This window comes from Delphinapterus leucas, chromosome 3 (assembly GCF_059928025.1).
Source record: "Delphinapterus leucas isolate spDelLeu-1000000601 "Yukka" chromosome 3, BTC_Dleu_Yukka2, whole genome shotgun sequence".
NCBI classification, from domain to species: domain Eukaryota; kingdom Metazoa; phylum Chordata; class Mammalia; order Artiodactyla; family Monodontidae; genus Delphinapterus; species Delphinapterus leucas.
The window spans coordinates 103,581,719-103,599,937 of NC_143131.1; the positions used below are offsets into that span (position 1 = coordinate 103,581,719).

At 36.7% G+C, this 18,219-nt stretch overlaps 1 protein-coding gene across 1 annotated transcript in view; it reads left to right on the forward strand.

The window, feature by feature from the left end:
• The window catches only part of CSNK1G3 (casein kinase 1 gamma 3), a 308,727-nt gene that overhangs the window by 276,076 nt on the left and 14,432 nt on the right, over nucleotides 1-18,219 (forward strand). The window contains exon 16 of the mRNA XM_089909240.1: nucleotides 1-18,219. This exon is cut by the window's left edge and continues 37,878 nt beyond it; it is cut by the window's right edge and continues 14,432 nt beyond it. The gene's annotated coding sequence lies outside the window, so the exon portion shown is untranslated.

The following is an 18,219-nucleotide window of genomic DNA, read 5'->3' on the forward strand; positions in this document are numbered from 1 at the left end:
ATTTAGATTGCACTGAATCTATAGATCATGTTATGAAGAACTGACATCTTGACAATTTTGAATCTTCCTATCCTTGGAATCCATGATATTCAATTTCATAAAATGGAATATCTCTCCATTTATTCAGTTCTTTGATTTCTCTCATGAGGGTTTTATAGTTTTCTTCATATAGATTTTGTACATATATTGTTAGATTTATACCTAAAGATTAATTTTTGGCAGTGCTAATATAAACAGTATTGCATTTTTAATTTTTAATTTTACTTGGTCATTGCTTGTATAGGAAAATGAATGACTTTTGTATATTAACTTTTTATCCCAAAACTTTACTATAATCACTTATTAGCTCCAAAAGCGTTTTTTGTTGTTGTTTTGTTTTTTGGTCAATTATTTGAGATTTTCTGCATTTATGATTATGTTACCTGTAAATAGAAACAGTTTTATTTCTTTCTTCTTTATATATATATATATATATATATATATATATATATACACATGCCTATTATTTCCTTCTCTTGTCTTATTTCATTAGATAGGACTTCTAGTACAATGTTGAAGTCAAGTAATAAGATGGATATCCTTGCCTTGGTCCTGATATAAGTAGGAACTTCTAGTTTCTTAACATAAAGTATGATATTAGCTGTAGGTTTTTCGTAGATGCTCTTGATCAAGTTGAGGAAGTCCTCTCCTATTCCTAGCTTGCTGAGGGTTTTTATAATGAATGGGTATTGGATTTTTGAAGTGCTTTTTCTACATCTATTGATTTTTAACCAGGCTTGCATATATGGGATAAAACTCACCTGGTTGTGGTATGTAATTCTTTTTGCACATTGTTGGATTCAATTTGGTAATTTTTTTTGAGGATTTTTACATGTATGTTCATGAGCAATACTGGTCTGTACTTTTCTTTTTTTTAAATGTCTTTGGTCTGGTATTAGGATAATTTTGGTATTAGGATAATTGTAGAGAATTGATATAATTTATTCCTTAAATATTTGGTAGAATTCATCTAGGCCTCATACTTTCTCTTTTGGAAATAACCTTTTGGAAGGTTATTAATTATCTATTCAATATCTTTAACAGATATAGGCCTATTCATATTATCTATTTATCCTTGTGTCCATTTGGGAAGGTCGTATCTTTCAAGGAATAAGTCCATTTCATCTAAGTTATCAAATTTGTGGGCATAGAGTTGTTCATAGTATTCCTTTATTGTCTTTTTTATGTCATTGAGATCTGTAGTGATGTCCCATCTTTCATTTCTGATATTAGAATTTGTGTCATCTTTCTTCTTAGTTAACCTAGGTGAAGGCTTATCAATTTCATTGATCTTTTCAAAGAAACAGATTTTATTTCTTCTGCTTACTTTGAATTTAATTTGCTGTTCTTTGGCTAGTTGCCTAAGATGAGAGCTTAGACTATTGATTTTAGATCTTTCTTCTTTTCAAATATATGCACTCAATGCTATAAAATTTCCGCTAAGCACTACTTTCACTGAATTCCACAAATTTTGATAAATTTTATTTTTATTTTCATGTTTAGTGTTTTTAAATTTGAGATTTCATCTTCAACCCATTGTGTTATTTAGAGGTGTGTTGTTTAATCTCCAAGTATTTGGGGATTTTCCTGCTATCTTTCTATTATTGATTTATAGTTTAATTCCATTGTGCTCTGAGAACAGAGATAGTATAATTTCTGTTTTTTAAAGCTGTTAGGATGTGTTTTATGGCCCACAATGTGGTCTCTCTTGGTGAACATTCCATGTGAGCTTGAGAAAAAGGTGTATTATGCTGATTTGGGAAGGAGTGCGTGTACAGATGTCAGTTATATCCAGTTGATTGATCATCCTCTTAAGTTCAACTATGTCCTTAGTGATTTTCTGCCTACTATATCCATTTCTGATAGAGTGGTGTTGAAGTCCCCAACTGTCATAGTGAACTAATTTATTTCTCCTTGCAGGTCTGTCAGTTTTTGCCTCTTGTATTTTGACACTCAATTGCTAGACACATACATGTTAAGCATTATATCTTCTTGGAGAATTGACCATTTTATCATTATGTAGTGCCCTCTTTATCCCTGATAACTTTCTTTACTCTGAAATCTGCTATGTCTGAAATTAATATAGCTAATCCCACTTTCTCCCACATATACATATATATATATATATATATATATATATATGTTCATTCCATCCCTTTACTTTTAATCTATATATGTGCTTTTACGTGGCTTTCTTGTAGACAGCATGTAATTGGGTCTTATTTTTTGATCCACTCTGATAATCCCAATACAATTGTGATACCAATACAATTAATTGGTTTTTGTATCATTGATATTTTAAGTGATTATGAATAATGTTCCATGATGTGCAAACTGAAGGCTTTTAGTAATGTGGTGGTAAAGTGTGGAGGTAGAGAAACATGTCCTAAGATTATATCCCAAGTTTTTAGTGAGCCAGTAGCCTTGGGCTGTGAACGTCATAAGTGCCTATCAGTTTTTTCCCAGCCTTAAGTGGGAGCAAATGACCGAGGGTACTGAAATCTGGTATTTCCCTTCCCTCCTGTGAAAAGCAAGAGCTGGCTGGAGTTGAGTATTTCCTTCCCCCAGGTTAGTTAGGCTCTGAAAAAACCCCAGTGGGTTAGGCTCTGGTAAGATAGTTTATCTTGAGGAGGGCAGGGGTGGTTAAAAATTACAGAATGCTCTGGCATATTATTTCAAAATGACTACTTGTTCCCTCCCCATGCCAGAAGCCCAAGAGGATTTTTCTTCGATATTTACTGTAAAAACCTGGTAGGTCTACAGGAAGTAAAACTCAAAAAAGTGTGGGAGTCCCCACCCTAGAGTTTTTAATCCTCAGACCTGTTTACACTGAGCCTCTGGCAATTCATCAATTACAGTTCAGTTTTTCCTATCCCATCACTGGTTCTCATGGAGGTTTCTCTAGTAAGTTATGATTCTCTGTAACCACCTGTTTGTCTCTCCAATTTGGGGGACAGCCCCGTGACTTGACTTCCAAGATGGATCTAAGAAGAGTTGTTGTGTTTTCAGTTCAGTTTTTAACTTGTTAGGATGCAGTAGAGACTTGTAAGTTACTTACATGCTAGCCTGGAAACTGGAAGTCCTCTATTGACTATTTTATTTCTCGATTTTTGGTCATATTTTCCTTTTTCTTCATGTCCAGTTGTTTTTTTATTATATGGTGGAAATTGTAATCATACAATGTAAGGGGAATGTTGAATTTTGTTCATGAAGGAAATGAAATCCTAGCATATCCTCTTGATCTTGTCAGGGTTTGTTTTTTGATTTGCTTGTATGGGTATGCCTACTCTAGACTGTGGTCATTACTACTAATGTATGATCTTTTGTGGTCTCTTATGAATGCCTGAAGTGGTCAAGAAGAACATCCTCTTCTGGCATGGCCAGAATTTAAACATGTTCTAACTTTGCAGAATCTCAGACTACTTTGCTTGGGTTCCACTTCTTGTTCCATGGTCCAGAGAAGGATCCAAAACAGAAAAGCAAGGTAACAAGGGGCTCACCTCACTTATTTTTCTTTTGTCCATAGTCACAGTTTTGTGTTGCCTGTTGTTGAGTACCTAAAAACAGTGACCTCATGAATTTTGTCTGGTTCTAGAGTTGTTCACAGTGTGCGAGCATGGCTGATACCTTTCACTCTGTCTTAACTGGATGAAGTCCAACACCTTCTTTTATTTATGTTAGCTTCACTATGTTTTAATATGTGTAATGGAGACACCTCTATCTCTTCTCCCAAAACATTATCATTGCTTTAATTGTTTGTAGATATTCTCTCATAAGTATTACTCTAGGTAACTTTGCCAAGTTTGGAAACATTCTATTGGAATTTTGATTGGGATTGCATTAAATTTTGGCTTAATTTAGGGAGAATTCACATTTTTTTCAATATACTTTTTATTAAATAGCAAGAGTTTATAGCCTTACATTAAATCAAGTTTCCTTTAATATTCCTCAATCACTTTTAATAATTGTGCAAATATAGCTTCTACACATTTAAGTTTATTATAATAAAAATATATTGTTTTTGTTGCTATTGTGGATATTCTTTATTCTGTTTTATATTCTAAATCGCCATCATTTATATGAAATAAGGAGTTTTTAAAAAATTTTAACTTTAACCAATCTTTGAACTCTCATTCTTGTTTTCTAACAGATCATTTTGTGTTTTCTACATATGCCATCTAGGTACAAACAATATTTTTTACTCTACCTTATATATATCTTATTTATATTGTCTAATTATAGAAGATAGTACTTCCAGAATATTGTAATCTAAAAGCATTCTTATTATCACCAAAAATTTAATGGTATTTCAAAATTTAGCATCATGTCCCAGAAATAAACCCACTCACCTGTGGTCAATTAACCTATGACAAAGGAGGCAAGAATATACAATGGAGAAAAGACAGTCTCTTCAACAAGTGGTGCTGGAAAAACTGGACAGCTACATGTAAAAGAATGAGATTAGAATATTTCCTCATACCATAAACAAAAAGTCAAAATGGATTAAAGACCTAAATGTAAGACCTAAAACCACAAAACTTCTAAAAGAGTACATAAAGAGACCACTTTTTGACATAAGTTGTAGCAATAGTTTTTTGGGTCTTTCTCCTAAGGCAAAAGAAATAAAAGCAAAAATAAACAAATGGTACCTAATTAAACTTAAAAGGTTTTGCATAGCAAAAGAAACCATTGACAAAATGAACTGAATGGGAGAAAATATTTGCAAATGATATAAGGTAATGGGTTAATATCCAAAATATATAAAGAGTCATATAACTCAATATCAAAACACCTACAAACAGTCTTTTCAAAAAATGGGCACAAGACATGAATAGACATTTTCCAAAGAAGACATTCAGATGGCCAACAGGTACATGAAAAGATGCTCAACATCACTAAACATCAGAGAAATGCAAATCAAAACCACAATGAGATATCACCTCACACCTCTCAGAATGGCTATCATCATAAAGTTCACTAATAACAAGTGTTGGTGAGGGTGTGGAGGAACAGGAACCCTTGTACATTGTTTGTGGGAATGTAAATTGGTGCATACTGTGGAAAACAGTATGGAGAGTTCTCAAAAAGCTAAAAATAGGATTACCATATGATCCAGCAGTTCCACTCCTGGGTATATATCTGAAGAAAACAAAAACACTAATTCAAAAAGATACATGCACCCCAACGTTCCTAGTAGCATTATTTACAGTAGGCAAGATATTTACAATAGGCAAGACGGACAACCCAAGTGTCTGTCAACAGATGAAGGGATATAGAAGATATGGTATATGGTATATATATATATATATATATATATATATACACACACACACACACACAATGGAATATTATTCAGCCATTAAAAAAACAAAATCCTGCCATTTGCAACAGTGCGGATGGACCTAGGGAGTATTATTATGCTTTGCGAAATAAGTAAGACACAGAAAGACCAACTTATCACTTTTATGTAAGTTATCACATGTGGAATCTAAAAAAACAAAACAAAACTCAGAGATAAAGAAAACAAACTAGTGGTTACCAGTGGTGAGAGGGAAGGGGGAGGGACAAGATAGATGTATGGGATTAAGAGATACAAACTACTATGTATAAAATAGATAAGTAACAGGGATATATTACAAAGCACAGGGAAATACAGCGGTTATTTTGTAATAACTTTAAATGGAGTATCATCTGTAAAAATATTGAATCACTGTGCTGTACACCTGAAACTAAAAAAATATTATAGATCAACTATACTCCAGTAAATAAAACAACTTGAATTTAAGAGACAAATTTTAAGCATCATGATGTCTTAAATTAGGACCCTAATTATACCCTTTTTATTAATTTTTAAAATTAAAATTTGACAAATATTTAATATCTAATACCTCTTCAGCCTCCATAAATATTGCCCTATAGTTTTGCTTCATTGGATTATTAATTTGGTGATTAATATGATTAGACATTTCAAGTATTTAATCTCCTTGCATTTTCAGTGAACCTCACTAGATTATGCTGGCTTATAAAAAGTATTTTGCTGGCCCTATTTGCTAAGTATTTTTTCCTAAGTAAATTTTTGGCCAACTATATACAAGTAAGTTTAATTTGTTTTATTTTTGTTTGCTAACATTTTCAGATCTGTGTTATGCTGATTTATTGTCTGAAAAATTTTAAATGGAATGGGCAGTTTTTCTGTTTTTGATATATTGACAGAAATCAACTCCAAAATCATTTGTGCCTGATATTTATTGTTGATCGTGGTGATAGTAGGGAGTGGGGTAAATAACTCTTAGCCAACTCACAATTTCTTCCTTGTTAGTACTTTCGGCTTTCTAACCCTTTGTAAATCAGTTTCATAAAATATAGTTTCCTAAAAATCATCCATTTCATCCAAGTTTTGAATACATTAGCATGTGATTGCGCAATATATTATCTTGTGCTATGTTTAATAGCTTCTTTTAAAAAAGAAAGAAATGATGCTCATTGTAGGAAAAGAAGCAGCAAATACAGAGTCATGTAGATACAACTTCTTAATTTCATGACCCAGGAGTAACCTCTGTTAATATTTTAGGCATATTTCCTTCCAACATTTGTTCTTTAAAACCTGTACTATTTACCTCCATAGTTTGTGCTACCTCTAGGAAAGGGGTGATGACTTGGTTGGACAGAGAACATTAGATTTCCTCCCTTGTGGGGTTTTGAGAGCTGGAGGTGGATGTGAGAGTGTGCTGATCTAGCCCACACTGGGACGAACACAGGAAAAAGGAGACCGTGCTCTGTACAAAGACTAGAGAAATGGATGGACAGTGAGAAGTTTGACGTCTGATGCAGTGAGCTTAGCAATAAGTTCTTGTGCAGAATAAAGGCTCTGTAGTACAGTGTAGGAAAAAATATGGCAGATTAATCTGAGTGGCAGAACCACTGTGTTACACAGAGGGAGAGGCACTTTTGAATGATTTCACATGGAAAAGTCAGATTCTTTCTCTAATGGTTTTTAGGGTTTCATACATTTAGATGCTCTTCCAAGCAATGAGAGAAGCTGTTCTTAGGTATTCCAAGTAAATACATTTAAGTGAACTTGGAGATTGAGGCAGATTTGGGATATTGAGTCAGTTGTCTATTTTTAGCTCTGTGATTTATAATGTCTTTATATCTCTTAAGTGTAGAGTCAAGTGCCTTCATATAATGCCATTTGCTGGCTTAATGACTTCAGTTGGATTTCCACTTCCTGAGTTGATATATTTTCTTTCTTTAACATACTGAGAGATAGTGAGATGGAATACTGAGGGCAGACAAGCAAATGCGTGTTCCTTACCAATAAGTAACTATACTAGCCAAAGCTAAGAGAAAATAGGATTGGAAAAAATGTTTTTCAGAGTATGTGAAAAAGGAGAAGTAAGTAGAGAGTTAGCTGTACTGAGATGAATGAAGCACAGGCTTTTGGAGTAAAGAGAAATTCACAAGTAGAAAACTTAGGTTGGTGTTTCTATTCTGATATGAATGAGCTGTGTGCTCTTACAATCCCTTAATTTCTGAGCCCTGATTCTTCCTCAGTAATTGAAGATAATAGTCAGTCATTTGCCAGAGAACTTGAGTTTCAACTTAGATAAAGAATATGAACTAAATTTATATACTGTAACTATTATTTATTGAGTACCTTCTGTATTTGAGCCACACCTCTGCTAGCAGTTGGTACTAGAACAATAAATGAGACAGAAATCCCTGTGCTTAAGGGGAAGTGTAAGTGTCCCTTGGGGGAGCTTATGGTTCATAAGTTACTAATACTTCAGGACAGGGAAAGACAGTCTTCCATTTCAGCAAATATCAAAACAATATATGTTCTTTAGAAGAAAAGGAAGTATAGAAAAGTATAAAGGAGAAAGGGGGAAAAAAACCTAAAAATCTACCACTGAAATTAGTATTTTTATCATGAGGTAATCATCATTCCATGAATCTCTGTGAGTACACAAAATTGAAAGTTGGATACATAGATACAGGCAAAAAGATAATAGATCCTACTAATTATGTGAAACTACAATCTTATATATTTAAAAATGAAATTATTCAATTAATTTTATTTGAATCTAAATGAAAAATGCAAAACTAAAATGATAGCAAACAAATTGATGAAGCTCCAAACATTTTTTTTTTCCATAGCAAATGACAAAGAATTCTCCAAGATCTTGCTAGGGTTAAGGTACAAGATTATGTACATTCAGAAATTCAAGTCATTTTTTTCAAACTTTATGTTTCAAATTTAGTGATAGATTTTTTAATTATGAAGGTTGAGAAAATAAGCACCTTCTCAACTTTGTTATGCCTTTTCTCCCCCTGTTCCCAAATTTTACTTTATTTTATAGTTATACTGCTAAGCTTACCCTCTTGTCTACAATCATAATTTCCACAATTGTTTAGCCATAGCTCTATATTGAATGCTCATTGAATTCTATATCGATGCTCATCTATATAGGGCTCTATATTGATGCTCGTTATCAGTCCTTTATAATTTCCAATTTCTTTGTTTTGATTGATCTCTTGGCTGAATGGATACCACAGAAAATCTAGTTGAAGGCATCAGAGAGCTACTTAGGAATCAGAGAGCTCCTAGGCAGCCAAGACGTGCAGGGCCAAGAGCCTGGAGAGAATGAGGGGCAGGAAAGGAAGACCTACACTCAGCAGTTTTTCTACTGAGGTATTAGCAAATACCTCAGTAGAGTTTTTAAGTTTTTAAGCTGCAAAGGTGCAAGGCTAAGACGAATGGAATTTTTGGCATTCTCAGTGTGCCAAGGGAAAAAAGAAACTGGAGGTTATGACCTGACAAGGAGGAGGGACCCTAGTAAACGCTCCAGATCATCCGTTGAGATCCCTGAAGAACCAAATGCTAGAAATGAAGGCAGACCAGAGGCCAAAACCTTGTGAAGACTGTGATGCAGCCTGGGGTAGCTCAGTCCATGATTATATTAAAATAAAATTCTCCATTTTACCCACTCACTAGAGGTTAGGGTGAGCTCAATCTGGAGGAAGATAGTATTTTCCAGAGCTTCTATTACTTTTCATTTTTATTTCATGTATCTTGCATATATAATGTTACTCTCTTAAAAAAAAACCTGCCACGTGCACCAAAAAACAAGACCTAGAAAACAAATGATAAAAATAGACTCAGAGAAGTCCCAGCACATTATCAAGCACAGGCATTATCATAACTGTGATTAATACGTTCAGAAAAATATATGACAAGGTGGAGAATTTAGCCAGAGAAGAGAATCTATTTAAAAAATCAAATGGAAAAACTTGAACACTAGAAATGTCTCAAAGGAATAATCTATAATCTCCATTAGACTTTGAGATCTGAATCAATTCTTCCCTGTCTTTAATGGAAATCCGCTTTGTTCCCTTTTAACGTATTTTCTATTTATTTTTTCAGAGTGGTCATTCCTGTCATTCTCTATGAAAAAGAGTATAAATATCCTTCAGTATGTTTCAAGACAGTCACAGTTCTGTACCGAGCATACTAGACTTGTGAAACTTCATTCTGTTATGGAAGAAAATTAAAAATCTCCCATTATATGACTGAACATATGGTAGAGAGATATTTTCTTTTTTTTTTTTTTTTTTTTTTTTTTTTGCGGTACGCGAGCCTCTCACTGCTGTGGCCTCTCCCGTTGCGGAGCACAGGCTCCGGACACGCAGGCTCAGCGACCATGGCTCACGGGCCCAGCCACTCCGTGGCATGTGGGATCTTCCCGGACAAGGGCACGAACCCGTGTCCCCTGCATCGGCAGGCGTACTCTCAACCACTGCGCCACCAGGGAAGCCAGAGAGATATTTTCTTGAAGAATCATTTTTAACTTTCCAAAAGCACATGCTAACATTTGGAAGTCTTTGCTTCTCAAAAGCCATTTTTCAATTGTGCGATTATATATTTTATTTTTTAAAGCCTAACTTTCAATATAAAGATTACTAAGGTGACATCGTAGATAATTTAGAAATCTTGCAATGAAGTAGTAATTACAAATTCTAAATTTATTCAAAATCGTATATACTTTCTTCTGGTGCCTGATAGATTTCTGTGTAAAGCCTAGAAAAAAAAATAATAGCAGTGGTAACGCTGTAGCATCTGATTGTTGATAACGTTGATATCTATAGTCATCATCCAAAAGTATCTTTGACTAATTATTTGTAATTCATTCATCCAGCCAACATCTGCTGAGTGTCTGTTATTAGACTGTTTTTGCTTTTGAGAAATTTGAAACCTAGTGGTAGAGGCAGACATTTTTAATTTTAAAAAGTACCAGGTGGTAAGTGTGAGTTTGAGCAGGAATGCTTCATCTTATTGAGGCTGAGTGTGGATGTGGGGAAGGAATTTTCTGAGAAGTCTTCACAGTGGAGGGAGTGTTGAAGGTGTCTAGGTTAATAGGAGTCCAGCAAGCAGAAAAGGGGAAGGAGCATGTGCAAAGAACAGAGTGGGGTTCTTTGTACTTGGTGGGGTTTTGTTTGTTTGTTTTAGTGTTTGTAAAGAGTACTAGACACAGTCACTCTTGCCTTCCAGGAAATGATAATTTAATGGCCTCACAGAGTCTCCAGAAAAATACCCCCCTTTAGCTTGGCCAACACTTGTTTTATAAGGATGGAGCTCAGGTTTCCATCTATGGACCAGCTGTGCTCTGTTCTTTCCAGCTCCTCCTTCCATCACCTGCTCCCAGGATCTGTGCAAAGATCTCGTTATTCCCAGAAGCTGCTTCCTCATAAAGCTCAATTCAGGGATGAAGAAGTCTGGAGGGCAGACCTTTTCCTCCCACAACCCCAAGGTTTCCAGCGCTGAATCAGGCATTCCTAGTACAAGTTAGGAAGACACAGTGAAAAACTGCCAAAGGAAAACAGAGTGGCTAGTACAAACATGTGAATGGACATCCTACAACTTCAGTGTACATCAAAACACCTGAAAGGCCTATTAAAACACAGATTTCTAGGCCTCAGAGTTTCCTGTATGGTAGGTGTGGAGTGAGACCAAGGATGTGTTCCCAGATGCTGGTCCAGTAAGCACACTCTGAGAACTGCTGCCTTAGAGAAGGTAAATTTTCCTTGTCTGGGGTGGGGGCGGGAAGGCCTGAATTAAACAACAATAACACAACAGTACTTTGATATTTCACCTAGGCTAATATTCACAGATTTGGTAATTCTTCAAAATTATGTGATATCATTATAGTTTACTTTGGAAAAGTAAGGTGTTAGAGAATGGTAAGGCTTGAGCAGTCTTGACAGATGAGATATAGAATGGCTCCAAATTTAGAAGCTTGAAAATTACGAACCTTAAAATAGGAGGGAAGGATAATACAGATTACCTTACGAAGGAAAAAAACCCAAATAGTCTTTAAAATTTAACGTTTTCCTGTTTAGTTTTCCTCGTTGGATCAGTCTGTTCTTAATAAACAGAAATTTAGAAACAGAAACTCTAATAATGTGAGCAGTAGCTATCATCATTTTTGGATGTCTAACCTCACTAAGTTCACGTTAAACAAAACATTATGCATTTCTGTATTGGATAGGGCTGTGGTTCTCAGCTCTGTCTGAACACTAGAAATACCTGAGAGAATCTGGGTTTAATGAATCCATGGTCCAGGCGTTGACATTCTGTTTAAAACTCAGCAGGTAATTCTAATTTGTGTCAGGGGTTGAGGATCACTGGTGTAGTCATTGAGCTGGGGGTAACCTATATTTCATGGGTTGAGATTTTACTAATTACTTCCCTGGTAAAACCCACATCAACTAATATCTGTGTGAGGGTTTTTTATTTTACGTATGCCTTAATGAACCCAAATTCCCCAAGTTTGGTAAATAACACTTTGAACTAACGCTATGTTCCGTTCATTGCCAGTTGGTAGGAAATTATATTTTTTCTTTCTAATGAGTTTCATTATACATGCACATTAGGAATACATTTTTAAAACTGTAAGTCGCGGCGATGGAGAAACCAGGCAGAGTATGTTCCAGCAATATGACAAAAGTGATGGAAGTTTTCAGAAACTTGCTGGCAGCAGTCTCACTGCCAAAGAGCCACAGATCATGTTAACGCCTTGTTGGTTGTCATCCTGTTAGTTAAATCGAAGGGAGTTTTTGATTAAGGGCACAGTCCAACCTAGATCAAAGTGGAAATGACTATTGACACTTGGGTTCTTTTTAAGAAAGGAGAGTTTGATTAGCCACTCATAAACTTGACTGACCACATAGAAGCATATAAATTACTTGGTGAAACAGCTTCTCATTTAGAATCAGAGGGATTACGAGAGAAACCTCACCAATGAATGGTTTGTGCTAGTTGCTAAATTCAGGATTTATTTTCCTCAGGTCCCCAGATTTAATAAATACAAGTAAAGGATGTCCAGTTAAATATGAGCTTCATATAAACAACATGTAATTTTAATATAATTAAATCTTAAATATTGCATGGGGCATACATATTCTAAAAATTACTCATTTTTTATTTGAAATTCACATTTACCTGGGCGTCTTGTATTTTACCTAGCAAGTGTAAATCTTACTCTGTCTTCCAAAGGGGTTTTGGCAGGATTGCGTAACAAAAAAGGGCTGTCTTGAGACTACTGTCTTAGAAAAATTAGATCTGACCCTCACTTACCTCTTCTTCCCCTTGTAAATTATCATAACAGCAAAGTATAGTCCTCTGTTTTATTATTGTGAAGCTAGGAAAGCAAAGTGTAGGAAAGATACACCCAATACACCCAATGAACAGAGGTAAGTAAAAATCTCTTCCTATTTTTCCATTGTTTGTCCTTCATGTTTATTAAGATCTCCCCAAACTTGACCTTCCCCTTGTCTATGAGTTTATCACCCTTTATGATTTCATTGTCTCCTTTCTTTCTCAGTCTGGATTCCATGATTTTTCTTTGATACCTCATTCTTACCAACAATCTCAAATTGTTGTTTCTTGTGGTCCATCTACTCATAGACCCTCACTGCAGGAGGGAAGGAGTTATAATTATCAGAATGACCTGGGGAACTCTTTCTAGCTAGACATCCCTGCTCTCCACTTCTGCCTCCCTGATAGAAAAGCCTGTTCTAGTGCCAGTGGGTGGGAGAAAAACCAGGCTATTCCTCTCAAGTCTTCATAGGGTGAAAAACCTGATGGTCTATGTCTAGTTTGCCTTTTTGGAAGGTGTTTCCAAGAAGGCACAAACAGCCCTCCCAGCAAATATGTAGTTCTTTAGTTGTTCCTCCTTAGCTCTATTCTATTAAAAGGAATCAAAAGGTAGTGTAGACCTGAAATGAATATACTCTTATATGTCAATGATATCCCAATTTAAAAAGGGGGAGTTAATTTTTTCTTCTGTTATCTCAGTGGCCACACTTGCCTGCATTCAGTGCACTTGCCACAAATCACGTGATGCTTCCAGTCACCATGGGGCGGCTGAGTGCATTCCATAGCATGGGGCTGCCGGTGCCCGTGCACATGATCACTGCAGACCAAGAAGTGATAGGAAGCGGCTTTAAAGTATCTTTAGTGCCTGCTCACCAGTTCAAAATCATGGTCACAAAATAAAAGTTGGAGACTCTCCAACTTCACACCTGCACTCTAGAACAAGCCCAAATTATTATGGGTTTAGATTTGGACACATATTTACAATGAAAAAATATATTGCAAATTGCTTATTTTTAATATTAGGATTTCTTTATTTACCCTTTTAACGGTGGGAATTTTTTGTAAATACTGAAACGGTAAAACGTTTAAGAAAAGTTAACCTTTAAAATCATGTATTTTCTTGAATACTTTATTTACTTGTGTGTATTGTATGTAACTGTTCCTGTCTTCATGACCTGTGAAAACCCGTTACTCTCAGTTGAGCTAAAGCAGTTTGAAGCTCAAGAGAATGACATTTGGCTGTGCTTGTCAGACAAGTTGACTATGTAAAAGCACTTAGTTTGAATATAGAGTTTTCTCCGGGGAGGAGCAAAAGCAATGATTGAAATCACTGTCATGTTTCAGTCATGGAGTTGGTCATTTGGAGGCAGATAAACTTATCAGGGATTCCTGAGCAGCAGTTAGCAAAGGCCCAGCTGACTCATCCTTGGAAATGGGAAAGGTGAGAGGAGTGGTTCAGCAAGTGCCCCTAGCACCTGGGACTTTCCCTCTTTGGAGAGTGGGCTTCTGTCTTGTGGTGGAGTTGACACCACACCAAAAACACCTCATTACTGTGGTGTGATTGAGGTCATGCCCTCGAGTCACTTCATTCCAGTCTCCAGTTTTCACTGAAATGTAAAACACCCTCAGTGAGTCTTCGTGAGGAGGAAAAACCCGGCTTCAGCTTTGCTTCCAACAGAGCCCATGACTGCCAGGCCTGAGCGCCAAGGTAATTGTCTGTCTGAGGCTGCTTGCAGCCGCCCCGGTGGTGATAAATGCTGACACCTTGAGGTCAGAACTTCCCCTCGAGGTGTGTTGCAGAATCCCTGACAGAAAGAAACAGCAGCTCAGTACAAGAGGGAGGGGTCCTTGCAGGTGGGTCTGGCTGAGGGGCCTCCGGGCATTTCTCAGCCTGTACAGGAAGTTGAGTGGTAAGCTTGCTGGAAGAGACTGGGAGAAAGTTACGTGAAATCTGGGCTCTGCGGCTCCCAGAGCAGCTTTGCGGCACTGTAGGAAGGAAAGAAAGTGCTGCGCTAGCTGAGGGGTCCTTGTGCCCAACAGGATACAAACGAGTGCTCCTAAATGGCCCAAGAGTGTTTGTCATTGGTGCTAGGGGTTGTGAGGATGGCAAAGGACACACGGGGCTGCTGGGACCACAAACAAAGGCTAAGGTAGAGAGTTTCATGTGTGTGTGTATCTGTGTTTCAAAAATGAGGGATAAATTAGGTGTTTGGGATTAACAGATACACACTACTATATATAAAACAGACAAACAACAAGGACCTACTGTATAGCACAGGGAATTATAGTCAATATCTTGTAATAACCAGTAATGGAACAGAATCTGAAAAAGAATAGATATTTATTATATATTAAATATATAACTGAATCACTTTGCTGAACACCTGAAACTAACACAACATTGTAAATCAACTATACCTCAAGGAAAGATAAATTTAAAAAATGAATCTTTGAAAACCAATCTTAATCTTAAAAAAAATTTCTAATGTGGGAAGGCATTTGAGTCTAATTTGCTTTAGTTGTTTGAGGTTGGTAAGGTCAGTAATAATACAGGGAAAGTTAATGGAAGGAAGTGTCACTTACATACCTATTAATTAGGGAGTGGTTCCAAAATCTGAAATCTAGTGATTTTTGGGGGGTATAAATTGGGACTACAGGGTTCTTTATCTCCTGGGAGAGAGTTCTCTCTTTATTTCTCATGTATATATATTGATACATGTATGTGTCTATACATACCCACACATATGGTAAATGTATATATTTACCGTTATCCATATAAACAACATTGGAAACTAAGGGATTGAGAAGGAATTCGTGTTGCTGATGTAAAATAAGTCTTGTAAGGAAATGATTTGATGAGAGCCAAGTGTGTCAGTTTGCCATAAGAAGCCAAGAGGTCAAACTATGTAATTTATGGTTTAGCACAGCATTCTTTAATATGTATTATATGGTCTTCTGTCTCTCAGTGAAGTTTTACAATGTACAATCACAAATTTGTGTCCTAAAATATATAGACGAGTGTATATATGCACACACACACTCACACAAAAGGCAATGTTTATGGTGGAGTCGTGGCTTCTGTTGGGATCATGTTCTAAGGTCACCAAGTGAAACAGAAATCATGAATTATAAACTTAGCCCTGGAAAGCTTTGAAGTTGCTCATAAAAACAGTAGGTACAATTATGTTTTTACAGTAACACTTGTACATGCTGAAGTGTGAGTGTGCATAGAATGAGCTGACTGAAGAAAGGACAAATATGAAATTTTCATGCTGATATTTGGGTATTCAAACTATTCCACTTGGCATTCACAGCAGGCATCAAAAACAGCTTTCAAGTCCCTCCTGGGATGAAGGGGTACATGATTTTAAGGGATTTCTGCTTTCTGGAATTTTATCTTAATAGTAGTCTTCTGTACTCCTAATAAATACTTCTTTTTCCTGTAATGATGAGGATTAGAAAAGATACAGGGATCTCAACTCATGGGGGTTGAGTTCCAAAGTCTGTGCAGAAGGTAGAGTATATGATGCAATTCCACTTTATTTTGAGAAAATGAACTTCAAGTTGAGTTGATTTCACGTTATAAGTCATTTTCATTACATTGTGTCTACCTGCACTTATTCTTTTTGTCTTGGTAAGTGGAAAGAAGATGGGTTTCATCTCCTTAAGTCAATACCAGTTAATTGGTTTACTGTATCTGGTAAATTATATTTACCATAAAACTGATTTTTATAGAAAGTGCTATCAGTCTCTTTTACAATTCAGTTTGCTTACATGGTATGTGTTGGGATGTTTGTGTACGTGTGTGTATGGTGAGTGTCTGAGTGTATCAAGACATCTTGTTCAAACCTCTGTCAATGCTTGGGTGTGACGGAGATACAGACATGTCTGGAATTTCTTACACCCTGTGGGAGTGGGTCCAGCAGAAGCCTCATAATAGGAAGACAAAGGAACTTTGTGTGAAAATTCAACCTGCAGGAGGAAGGAGTGTGGCACGGGGCACTTGGCCCAGTAAGAAAGGCTTAGTTGTGGTAGTAGTGGGGACAAATCTGAGGACAGCATGGCATTTTTCACTCAGGTCTGTCTCAGCCCAACCCTTCATGGACTTTTTTCTGACTCCTAGGGAGCAGGGTGGACTATTTTACTAGAAACTCTGTAAGAGATGTGGCTCAAACAGCACTGCCTTGGTAACCCTTTAAGAGGGGCAACTCAAAAGACAGAATGGGGCAGAAGCTGTGACCATTTGTGCCATGACGCCTGACACAACAGGCGAAGTACAAGCGGGATCAGAATTGTTAATGAGCACATGTGAGGCTCTGTCTGGGGACTTCCAGAAATTGGTGAGTGTACAAAGCAGAGAAATTTGAATTATTACTGTTAATGTGACCACATCTGTACCCACAGACAAGTGATGCTGAGAGAAGATCTGTTTTTACCTCTATTATTAAACATCCCACTGGTAATTATTTATTTACATAACCACTCCCCTACTAAGGCCCTGCAGGCCAGGCCTATATTTTATTCATCTTTGTTTTTCTAGAGTCTAGCCTTCGCCCCTGGTACATAGTAGGGGCTCACCAAGTGGTGGTACTATTTTGTTTTAAGATGAAGGAGTGATTTCTTTGTTTGTATTTGTTGATTATGAAAATAACTATCTGAGATATAAAATTATTGGGTGAGGAGGAAGAGGAAGAGGAGAAGGATGGGTTCTGACTTTGTTTCCACCTTTGTAGCATCTTCCTTTACAGGCTCTTGCCCTGGGCACGAATAAAGTAGCAGATAGAGATTCCTGCCTGAGAGGAGAATGCCAAATTAGAAATTGGGGAGGAACCTCAAAATATCCCATTAGATCAGAACAGTCGTGTTTTTATACGGAGGTTGGATAAAGGAGAAAAGAGTATTTCAGCTAGAGGCTTTGAAGGGCTGACAATGAACGCAGCACAATATAAAGCTCAGTTTATTGTGTCTGAATGAAGGCATTGGCATTTCTAGACTGTAACCTATACATCTGTTTTATGGGGGGAGGGGATCAGTGAGAGAGAGAGAGAGAGAGAGAGAGGAGGAGAGGAGAGGAGAGGAGAGGAGGGATTAGGGTTGTAAGAATAGAACCAGTGTGAGGGGCTGAAGAAAGGGATGTTAGCAATGACCCAGCTCAGCCACTTAGGCAGCTCTGCCACATTCCTCAGAACAAACAGCTATTAAAATCCAAGTGCACAAAGCCTGTAGCAGGCTTGGTAATGACAAGCTCTGTCAGCACACTGTAATTAACACGGGGTGGTATAATTTATAAGGAATGCACTATACAGTTTAGCGCCAGCACAGAGGGGGTAATATCTTGTTAGCCTGCAGAATCAAAAGTAGCCTCATCCCTTGATGCCAGCATCTTTCTTTCCAAATGGGCTTTAATTTATTTTTTTTTTTAACTCACAAAAGCCTTTGTCACACCAAGTTAGTTTTGTGCAAGGCACAAGCAAGCCTTGGAGGTGACCCTTCACCTCCCCTCCCCCTCCCATATTAATCAAGAA